General features: G+C 39.7%; 1 long non-coding RNA gene across 1 annotated transcript; it reads left to right on the forward strand.

The window, feature by feature from the left end:
• Positions 1 to 4,539: 4,539 nt before the first annotated feature.
• Positions 4,540 to 5,684, forward strand: LOC149270509 (uncharacterized). Its single transcript, XR_016270734.1, has 2 exons — positions 4,540 to 5,330; positions 5,408 to 5,684. It is a non-coding gene; the product is annotated as an uncharacterized LOC149270509 (long non-coding RNA).
• The last annotated feature ends 2,214 nt before the right edge of the window (positions 5,685 to 7,898 follow it).

The raw sequence follows: 7,898 nt of genomic DNA on the forward strand, positions 1-7,898 counted from the left end.
TATGAAAACCTCATGTCAAACTGATTTTTACTGTAGCAACTAATGAAAATATTAATCAGATGAAATTCTAATTAAATTCCCTACTGGTATATTCTATTCTTCATATATTCTACACTCCAATGTATTACATACTTCACGACATATTTAAAGTACCCAGAGCCAGAGCGTGTACTCTATAAAGTTAAATTTTTAGTAAATTGGCGAAAAATCAAGAGCAATTATATATTTGATTAAACAAACCAATCATATGCTATGGCAACAGTTAAGAGCACAGTTGAAGAGAGAATAGTAAACTCTCTTTTTGGACTGCGCTCTCTCTCTCTCTCTCTCTCTCTCTCTCTCTCACTCCCTACCTCTCTGTCTCCCTTGACACGTTCTCTCTGTAGCAGTCCTTAGCGCTCTGAGCAGCAGAGAGCTTTACTTTGAGCTTTTGAGTTTTCAGCTCAATGAAAGGGATGCTGTGAGTGAGTTATCCTCTCAGACGCTCAGTCTGGCGCTCTCTTTGAGCACTACGCTCGTTTCCCATTTCGCTCAGTCTCTCGCGGCTCTTTCGGCTGCTGCGAGTGCTGCAAAGTTTGTCGCATTGAGTGGCCATCGAGTCAAGTGTTCGCACTTGATTTTCCCTTTGCCTTTGCCTTTGGCCCTGCTTAAAGCAGCTCCTGCTTTTTTTTTTACATGCTCTTGTGTTTGTTTCCTGTGCCCCTGTGTCCATTATATTAGCTCGCACATTTTCTTTTCTATTCTTTTCCTTCATTTCGTGTTTTCTTTTTTTTTTTGTATTGTTTTTATTTTTATTGCGTCTCACACTTTCAATTTTTGCTTTGTTTTTGCCATTTGGCCACTCTCAATTCGTTTGCTTATCTGCGCCTTTTCCTCCTCTTTTTTTTTTTCATTGAACAGCATTTTCATTGTTTGATTTTTGTCAACGCTTCTTTCGTTGATTTTTCGTCTTCCAATCTAACGTAGTCCCTCTTCTTCTTCTTCTTCTTTGTGCATGAGTGTGTGTATGTGTGTGAGAGTCTGTCTAGTGCTGGCCCCTTTGTTGTTCTTTGTTTAGCTGGTCGCTTCATCTTTTACTTACATAAGTGGCTTAAGGGGGTTCCCGATTCCCTCGACTGCCGGCCAAAGATTCGCCATTTGTTTTTCCATTTTGCGTGTTTGATTTTTATTTTTATTTGGCATTGTTCATTTTTCGGTTAGTTGGTCTTTTAATCGTCTTCGTTGCTTATTTGTCTCCACTTTCTCGTGATATTGTTGATTTCAGACTGCTTTGCCGCTGCTTTGGCTTTGCAGCTTTTTCGCTTGGCGCTCGCTTTCAATTAGTTTGAGCATTGTTTAAGTGCTACTTAAGCTCTTTACAGTCACTGATCTATTGGATACCCAATTTAATTGACATTTGGCCTTCGCCAGCAAATGAAGCGACACTGCTCCCTAGAATCTTGTTACTTTGTAGCAGCTGTTAATTAGATTTCAGCATCTGTTTCTTATCGACGTGCGAACCTCTGTCTGTATCTAAGAAACAGCATTGTCTTACTCGGCACTTCTCATTAAACTGCTGCCTCTCTATGCACTTCTCAGAGGAGATGACAGGTAGATACTCGATCAAAACTTTTCTGTTCCAGTTATGCCACGAATTGGGCAACTTATCGTTGAGCTATTAACACAGTTTTCAAACAATCCCCCGAATTTATCGGTAATTAAGTCAATCGGAGGCTTTGTATACCTTGCCGTCTGCTTAACATGTCCCTCAGCAGCTGTTTATAAACAGATTTTCCATTCTCTAAATATTTATTCAACTAATCTATATAATTCATCAAGTCACCTCCAGCCCTTTTGTTTACCTTCGAGCGCAGCTGTGTGTGCTGTTGTTGTAGAGCAATTGATACGCTAATTAGTTGCGATAATTTATCAAATGCGCACACATTTACACTCACACACTCGCGCACCCATACACCCACACACCCGCACACCCACACACACAGACAGTTATTCACGTGTCGCCAGCTACTAAAAATTCTGCTGCAGTAGCAAAAATTGCTACTTAATTACACGGCTCTGGCATCCGCTGGCTGCAGATCCCCGTCTCTATCGCCCTCGCCCTCTCTCTCACACACTCTTGGTCTCTCTATCCGTCTTTCCCTTTTGCTCCATTGGCATTTTCATCCGTGCGCCGTCGTCGTCAATGTCACAAGTGCTGCAGCGTGGCAAGTTCCATTTCCTGGCACCGCCTCGGGTAACTTCACAATTAACTACTAATTGCTCATACGCGACGTTGGCTACGCAACACTAGAACAAAGTCAAGGGAACACCTGCCTACGCTTCGTACTCCTCATCGCCAGCTGCCCTCTCTTTCTATCGCTCTTTGTCTCTCTCACACACACTCTCTTTATCTCTGCTTCTTCTCTCAAGTCATTGTGGGTTTTTGTTTCTGCTCTTGCTCTAATTATCCGCGTTGTCATCAGCCCCCGCTCCTCCACCCGCCTGACTGCTTGCTTCCCTGTTGTCCACATCAGGTATTTACAGAATTAAGTTTTAAATTTTTATTAAATGCTTTGCGCATTTTCGCCCACCTTTGCTAATGTGTATGGGTATGGGTATGTGTGTGTGTGTGTGTGTGTAGGCTACAGTAATTAGTTTTTAATTGCTTTTCAGTTGGCAACTATGCGACTCGCGCCCCGTAAATAGTTCTGTCGCCTTTGTGCGCTTTTCCGCTCGCCAGTTGCGAACTTTTCGGTTTTTCTTTATTTTCCGCTTTTGAAGGGGGTACGACGGCAGCTGTGCTACTATGACCAAGTCAATCAGCAGCGGGATGCTCGCAACGCAAGCGGCATTTTAAATATGCTCGCGCCCAATGCCACAAAAAGTAATCAGAAAACTTTTACAATAAATCCATGAATATATACATCTATTTGTATACACATATATTTATGTAATGAAATAGCATAACGACACGGGGCGGGCGGCAATGGCATGCCTGCAATGACCCCTAACAGCCACTATTACAATTTCCATTTTATATTGAATACGCAGAGCTGTACGTAGGGAAATATGAAATATTGCGACTCTTAAAGGATATTGAGAAAAGGACAAAAAATGAAAGGGCAACAGCTCTATAGCACATGTATGACATATCTATAAGTAAAGCAAATATAAAATGTAAAACACTTTATACCTACACGATATATACACAGATGACGATAGTGCAACTATTGCACGAGTATATAAAGCAACTTATTCATGTATTTGTCAGCTATTAAATAACTATGAAAATCAAATATTTATCTGTACTAGTTTGCATTAAAAATACAGATTAAACTTGTGACTAACCTTATAAGCTTATAAAATTCAAGGTATTTCCTTCAATTCCTTCACATACATACAAACATGATAAAAGTCGAGTTTGACTTCTCTGTTGAGCCCTCTACCTATACATGCATACGGGCTTTAAATACTTTACCTGCTTACGGGTATCAATCAATTGCAGCCCCCGGCAAGCAGAGCAGGGCCTGCAGCCCATCCGCAAATATTTCCGTCGCCTGGGCGAATGTCGAACACATGTCGAGAGGCGCAAAACATCGGCAAACAAAATGGAAAAAATGTTTATGTGAAAAACAAAAATGAAAAGAAAACAGGAAATATGTCGCGCAACAAGGAAAATATGTTGCCTGCCGAAAGAGAATATAAGAGAGAGAGAGAGAGAGAGGAGAGCGAGTAGAAGATGAAAAAAAAGGAAAAGGTGAGCAGACAGGCAAAGTTCCAACTCATTTTGCAGAAATGCCGATTCATTTGGCGCGCCAAGTGCCAAATATTCCGCATGCCCCAAATATTTGCCCGGCTGAGCAGCAGAAGCTGTTTATACATATATTTTTTCTTTTCCTCTTCCTCTTCCTCTTCTTTTGTCAAGCAGCAGATGGGTACGGTGACGGTTCGAGTTGGAAAATCGCTCATACGCAACGTTGGCGCTGCCTCCAATTGCCTTTTTGATGGTTCATTAAAAATTGCTCGTCTATTGCACAATCGGACCGGGCCGACCTTCATAATAAATGGCGTACAGGTGTCGATGGCTGCAAATAAATGTTGCTGCCAGCCGTATACGTTGTCGCCGCCTCGCATATGGGCGTGGCTCTGACCAAAATTAATGTCTGCAGCAGGCATAAATAAATTGCAATATAAATTTCAGCTCGCATAGAATTTAAGCTGCACTTTAATTGCAACCATTTCAAATGGATTTACTGGGAAATATGACTAACAATAACCGAGCCTGAAGGCTCTGTGCATACCCTGTAGACGAGGAAAGCTGTTTGACAGACAGCTAAGAAGCGGGCTATGGCATTTTACGTTTAATGATATGTGATTATAGCTCATTCAAAATTAATCCTATTTTAATTGCCTACAATAGGATTGTCCTAATTATAATTTTATGTTCGAAAACATATAATACTCCCTCGAGTTATCAACTGGGTAATGGGTATCGGCTAGCCAGCTGCCGAGACAAAGCACTCGACTTTTTTTTATTCATTTATATGCCGCTCACGCAGCAAAGGTGCCTTAGCCCAATTTTTATTTTTGTTGTGTTTCATATCTAATTTTACAAAAATTCTTTCTTCCCCGAAACTCAATTACATGGAGAGTTGGTGTTGCGAGGGCGGCACACGCCAGGTAATTGCTTGAGAATTGAAGAACGAGCGTGGGTGGGACAGAGACTGAGAGAGAGAGGTACGAAGGGCGATTGAGCGGAGTTTGTTAGAACTTCGTAAAAAGTAAAAACTTTCCGGTTCGGCATGCTTGCGTCTCACATTACGACAGGATAATGAAAATCAAGAGGAATACAAGAGGAGGACGCAACGAAGCCGTCTAAAATTAGCAGCGAATGCTGCAATTACGCCAAAAACTTTGCCAACAAATGTCGAAGGGAATGTTAATGACTCGAAGTCAGTTTGAAGAATGCCACAGGTTGACAAACATGCCACCCAGTTGCGACTTGCCACTCAATCTGGAGTGCCTGCACCGGCCCTGCCGACCTACCAACCACCACCCCCACAATCCAAGCCATCTCCCTCCTCCCTCATACGAACGGAAATGCCGTAACAGCGCGAGAGGCGCCAGCTAAAATGGCTGTTTGTTTGCTTCCGGTGTGTGCAAACAAGCCAAACACATTACGCTTCAAGTGGGCAGCGCCTGCCACGCCCCCGATTTGCCTTCTGCCTAGCCCCGCTTCGCGTGTTTACCTTATGCAGGAGGCAAAACGCAGTTTCTTCGACAGCAGGTGGAAACTGGCACAGCGGTTGACGGTGCCGGGGCGGGCGCTACCACCACCGCAAAGTCAAATGGTAAATGGCAAACCGCGTGGTGCGCATTTCAAATGCCTGGTTCAACTTAATAATTCATAAAAATTTATGCGAAATAGACAACGTTTGTGCCCGTGTCTGTTTTTCGGTGTCAGTTTGAGAGCTTCGACTGCCTCCTCCTGCTCCTCCTCCAACTCCTGCTGGCAACGAGTGGCAGCAGCAGCCGCATTGTTCGCAACACGGCAGCTGTTGCTGTTTTGTGTTTGAGGGCGAGAGCATTAAGTTGCATATTTTAATATACCCCTGTAAAAGTAGAATACAATCATGTTGTATGTTCTGAAAGACTCAGTTGACCTATTGCATATTATATTAAATAATATTAATTTAGTATATATATATTTTGTTTTTCTATTACATATTATTTATATGCATTTTAGATATTTACATACTGTATATTTTTTATATAAATTACATTTTATTTATAGCTGCTTCAATGCACCACCACCATCTTGATACATAATTATAGGATATCTCTCCGTCAAGCACTCTCAATAAATACGCTTTGTATTTCATTTCATTCTATTGCGTATATTCTCTTTTGTTTTATAAAATGTAGCTCGGTTGCACTAATACTTAAAATAAAAGTAACGTAGAGCTGTCATAACCATTTAGATATTTCATATATTCAGGAATATGTCTAAAAATATATATATGTATGCATACACATATATTATATATTATATATCTTTTGAAGTACACATACCTCTACGATATTCATAAGCTGCTTTCGAGCTTTATGTTGGCAAAAAAAAAAATTGCCGAGCAAAGCCATGGAGTCTGCCTTTTCACACATAATCAGCAGTTGAAAAATCATAAATAAATAAATAAACAACAATAAAATGAATGTATATACATCATGTATACAAAATATATATATATTACAACTTTAAGCTGTCAACTTTTTTATCTGATGGTTGACATTTTTCACTATCAATAGATTTGCATCAGAGCAAGGCTTACAAATGGTTTGTTTCTTTTTTTTTTTTAACAACATAATGATGATTCTTAGTGAGGATAATCCAGAGTTTTTGTGGAAATCGAGAGAAATTAACTGGTTTTTTTTTTTTTTTTTTTTTTTTGGGCTTCATGGGAGGACTCTATCGTTGGCGATTGCAAAGCATTAGTGTTCCTGTTTGACTAAAGCATATTTCAACACTCTTTTTTATAACATTTGCTATTAAATAAATTCAGCTTAATTTATTTAGATTTATGTAAATCTAAAAAAAAATTTTTTGATATACTAATATATTTTTAGAATATCCTAGATGAGATAAAACAAGTAAGAAGGCTCCAGTCGAGACTGCTCGACTAGGAGATACCCTGAACCCTCCAAGCTGATATTCTAATCATTCTGCACTTCTTTTATGCACACATATATACACATGCATTAACACGCACGCATAGGCCTGCGCTCTGCTAACTGCGCAGTAAGCAGCGACTGCGCTTGGGCTGCGCTGCTGTGTGGGCAATATTATGAGAATTTATTTGTCGAATAATTTCTTTTGTAGACATACGATCTTCATGAAACTTTCAGAGTGTAATCATATGATGAATATGTGTGTACATTCTAAAGCACAAGTCTCTAGTATTTGAAATGCGTTTTTTACAAATTGGGGGCGAATGGGGCGTGGTATCCAAAATCTGTAAATTACAAAATCTGTGTATCCATTAACTTTATATACAACGCAAATTTGAAGACTCCAGGTCAAAAACTGTTCATATTAGGCTAAAAAAACAAAATCAATTTTTCGATTATTCTCGATAAAAAAGTTATCGGACGATTTATCGAAAAAATAAAGCAAACTCGTACTGCGTATGGTACACACGAGTATGCATGCCAAATTTCAGCTCTCTAGCTCTTATAACTTCTGAGATCGACGCACTCATACGGACGGACGGACGGACGGACGGACGGACGGACGGACGGACGGACGGACGGACGGACGGACGGACAGACGGACAGGGCTATATCGACTCAGCTCGTCACGCTGATCAAGAATATATATACTTTGTGGGGTCTGCCACGCCTCCTTCTGCCCGTTACATACTTTTTCACAAAACCATTATACCCTGATTTCCCATTTTCAATGGGTTCAGGGTATAAAAAGTACATAATATTTCACATGCTCTTGAAAATACTAATAATAATAAATACTATAAAATTTCAGAAACTTTTTTCGTCACAGCGGAATATTTTTGTATATTACAAAATTGATTTAATTAAATTTACAGTTTTCTTTTTAAGATATATAACTAATTGTTAGCTTCCAAAAAAGGTGAGACCTCTCTTCAGGATGGCATTGTATTTGTTCAAAGGATTACATCAATAGCTATCAATCGTTTAAATGCCTAGTAAATGTATTGCTTGATGCTCCCTATGTGGTTTGCTCTTTAGTTTCTAGATTATTGAGCTCACTTAAAAAATACACTATTTCAGGCCAAGAAATATTTCCGCATTTCAAATACATATGCATTCATATACATATGTATATATATGTATATACACATTACATATAATATATTGTTATATTTTTTTTTTCAGGAGCTACC

The sequence above is a fragment of the Drosophila arizonae genome, chromosome 2 (genome assembly GCF_054131065.1).
Source record: "Drosophila arizonae isolate 15081-1271.41 chromosome 2, UAZ_ARI_1.0, whole genome shotgun sequence".
Classification (NCBI taxonomy): Eukaryota; Metazoa; Arthropoda; class Insecta; order Diptera; family Drosophilidae; genus Drosophila; species Drosophila arizonae.